The sequence below is a fragment of the Zingiber officinale genome, chromosome 9B (assembly GCF_018446385.1).
Source record: "Zingiber officinale cultivar Zhangliang chromosome 9B, Zo_v1.1, whole genome shotgun sequence".
Lineage (NCBI taxonomy): Eukaryota > Viridiplantae > Streptophyta > Magnoliopsida > Zingiberales > Zingiberaceae > Zingiber > Zingiber officinale.
This window is the reverse complement of record NC_056003.1, coordinates 98663060-98666807: the sequence shown is the minus strand read 5'-3', so window position 1 is coordinate 98666807 and position 3748 is coordinate 98663060. Positions and strand designations below refer to the sequence as shown.

The 3748-nt window shown below is 33.3% G+C and overlaps 1 long non-coding RNA gene across 1 annotated transcript; it reads left to right on the top strand.

Moving 5' to 3' along the window:
• Positions 1–228: 228 nt before the first annotated feature.
• On the top strand, positions 229–1499 carry LOC122025401. The gene is made up of 3 exons (XR_006123686.1): positions 229–450; positions 601–699; positions 1444–1499. It is a non-coding gene; the product is annotated as an uncharacterized LOC122025401 (long non-coding RNA).
• Positions 1500–3748: the final 2249 nt, after the last annotated feature.

The following is a 3748-nucleotide window of genomic DNA, read 5'->3' as shown; positions in this document are numbered from 1 at the left end:
TCATAATCCACTAAATATGCACTATTGTTATTTTCTTGTGAGAAGGTCAATAATTTATCTATCAGGTGAGCTTAACCGGTTTCAACCTGGAGTGAGAATGGAGATATTTCGGCTTGATGCTTGGTATTTCAAGGAAGATCTATTGATAAACCCTACTAATTACATAGCGAAAGGGCTTAATCGTAGGTGTTGTCTACCATAAATTATTCTTCGTTGTATGCAGGTTAATTAGAATCTCAACCTCGATACTTTTTTATTTCTGTGCTATCTGTGTTCCTTGACATACACCATGGTGTTACAAATCTTTATTGGTCCTTTTTTGTTCACCAATATGTGTCAGTTTCTCTTGCTAAAACGGGCAATTTAAAAGATCATCGTGATGCACTTGTAGAATTAGTTGCTTCTTCGGAATATGGAATCCTTCATTTGTTTAGTCATCACCAGTTACAGGTATTACCCTCCGCATTCTACGTGAATGAACAAATCATCATAGTTTGAGTTCTACACCGTGAAAATTGATTTGAACTGTTCTTGAATATCACTGCCAACTCCCCAACAAAACATGCAACAAAAGAAATTAACTGGGCATATATTTTTCAGGAATTTTTATTAATTGAAAGGGAATGCTCATTACACGCAATGGAGTACGAAGAAGAGTTGTCTGTCATTAATTCTCAACAAGAATGATGGTAATTTTTGGTAATTAGCTTTGACTCCCTAGTTATAATGTCTTTCATTATCTATGTTTCAAAATTATGCACATATTTGCTAGATTTTTACTGGTTTAATTTTTTTTGATTGATTGACATTTCTTTGAATTGTTCCTGATGTGTTCAAATCATACGCTGTCCAAGTTATCTAGTTTAACTTTATTGCTATTACTTAAATTCAAAATTCTTAGCTGTTTGTGCATAATTAAACAAGTGTTATTCCAATTCCACCCTCTTTTACTCATGTTTCACAAAAACATAAAATCTTTAGTCATATCATTATAGTTGGCAGAACTTTCTGATGAGAGGCTGGAAATCTCTTTTTTCAATTTTCAAAAAGAAGTACCAAGAATATGTTCATTGGCACTTCTCAAGTACTGATTAATTAAAAAGGACCCCAGTTAAGAGAGTTAGATCGTGGAGCTGATATCATTGTTGCTACACCAGGATGTTTGAATGATATTCTGAATATGAAAAGATTGAACCTCCATCAAGTACTGATTAATTAAATTACAACTATGAGAAAATTTTGTTGCAATAATTTCTGGTTTGGAATATATTAAGTTCCCAGGAATGATAAATCTATCACTATATGATGTGGTTGAGATAAATGATGAATGTGTCTCCTTTTAAGCATTCAAATTAGTCATCTTGTTACCTGGTGCTCTTACTACTTTTTCAAATATGATTTTTGGTCTTGATTTACTAATATATTATTTATGTGTTTTTACAGTTTACAAATCTCAAGTACTCCAGAGTTGAAATTGATGAAGTGCGGTTCAAGTGGGCTGAATGCATGCTAGATTACATTTGAAGTGCAGTTCTACCTTGATGTGTTAAAAGAATGTTCTACCTTGATTTTGATATCTATTAGCTAGCTTTTGATGTAAAAAGAATGTTTGGGTATTTTATGGATATTGTTGTAAGAAGATTATTTATATAATTTATGAATATTTATGTATTTTATGGATATTATTGAATGAAGAATATTTGTATAATTTGTGAATATTTGTGTATTTTTTTTTGTTATTGTCGGTTTTTCATTGTTTCGGAAATCAAATTTGTGCTGTAAAAAAATATACATATTACATCAGTTTTCCACCGCTGCAAAACCGGTGTTATTAACTAATATTACATCGGTCATTTACCGCTGCCAAAACTGGTGTTATTAACATACAATATTACATCGGTTTTACACCGTTGATGAAACGGTGTCGTTAAGTGATACTACACCGGTTAATAACCGATTCAAAGACCGGTGTCGTTAAGTGATACTACACCGGTTTTAACCCGATGTCTAAAATGGCAGACTTTTAACATCGGCTTCATAGACATCGGTCGAAAATGAAATAGACACTGGTGGAAAACCGATGTCTATGAAGGTTTTTGTTGTAGTGATTGATTGGCCGGGACACGTGGTCTAGATGCTTGGAGGAGTTCCAGGCGCTCAGAACAGGCTATATAAGTAGCATTCGATCGAGAGCTTGATAACAACACTCAGAATGACTTCTGCTCTTGTGCGCTGCTCAGAGAACACTTCCTTGACGCCCAAACGTTGCTCTGATGACCGAAGGCTGAATTCTTCAAATATGTAGTTGTCGGTATTCCTTACTTTATAGTTGTATTAATCTTGTAATCACATACTTGTCTTATTTCAATTGATTAGTGATTGCCCATCGAAAGAACTCTCACGTGCAGGCCTTAGAGTAGGAGTTGTCATAGGCTATGAACCAAGTAACTCTTGGTGTTTGTGTTGTTGTCTTTCTTTCTTTTCTTTCTTATTCCGCTGCATTTTTACTCGATTATTTTAAACGAATGAACTAGACACGAGCGCTATTCACCCCCCCTAGTGCAACGATCCTACACATATGTCTTTTCAAAAACAAACATGAGTATGATCTTTAATTTAAATATGCATTACAATCTAACCATTCAAGTAAGATCCTTAAAGCATATCAAAGATAAAGTATCATTTAAATGATTCATCCAATATCATTTTAATCCTTTTATTTATAAATGTAAAACTATCTAATTTAAATATACTAGATCTTTTAGCAAAATCTAAATAAAACTATTAACATATGCATCATTATACAAATGAATTAAAACATAAGTGAAAATATACCTTTCAAACAACCTTTGTTTGGGAATGAAGTGAGGTGGATGAAGAGAGAAGTATTTTTCTTTCAAGTTGTCACCCCTCTCAAGAAGATAGAGATCTTTCTATTTCTTCCATCAAGAGAAATTCATCTCTTTGTCAATTGTTTGTTACAACTGTCTCAATGAAAAATGATACTTGATCTCTAATGCGATCAAGCATTGGAAAGGGGACTTCGATCATGGACCGGATTATACCAAGGAAACACAAGTTTAATACAAACAAAGAAGTGGTATTTTGCTAAACCTGAAAACTGATATTGGCTTGTGACACTTAGAGCATACACTATATTAGGTCTTGTAGATATCATATTATATATAATACTACCAATGGCTGACGTGTCATCATCTCTATCTCTTCACCTATCTTGGGGCATATAGACTTGGATAAAATTGTACCATGACACATTGGAAAGTATCCTCTTTTAGATTCTTCCATTGAAAATCTTTTGAGTATGGTATCAATATATATGGAGCCCCAACATCCTCTTTAATTTGTCTCTACAGCTCTGTATTCCCAATATGTAAGATACTTCACCCAAATCCTTCATAGAGAATTTACTGGTTAACCATATTTTTATTAACTGAAGCATTCCTATATCATTATCAATGAGTAGAATGCCATCAATATAAAGTATCGGAAATGTCACTGTACTCCCACTAACCTTCTAATATGTACAATCCGCAAGTGTATGATTGTCGTCAAGTAATAAAATATCGATCCCATAGGGACTATTGATTAAGCACTAGTTAATTTCACATGGTGAATTATATAGACAATCAAAATATGGTTCATTAACACTAGGAAGAAAGAGATTTAGAGAAGAGAGAGAGAGAGTAGGTGAAGTTGGATTTGAGGGAATAATTTAGTTCCACTATGA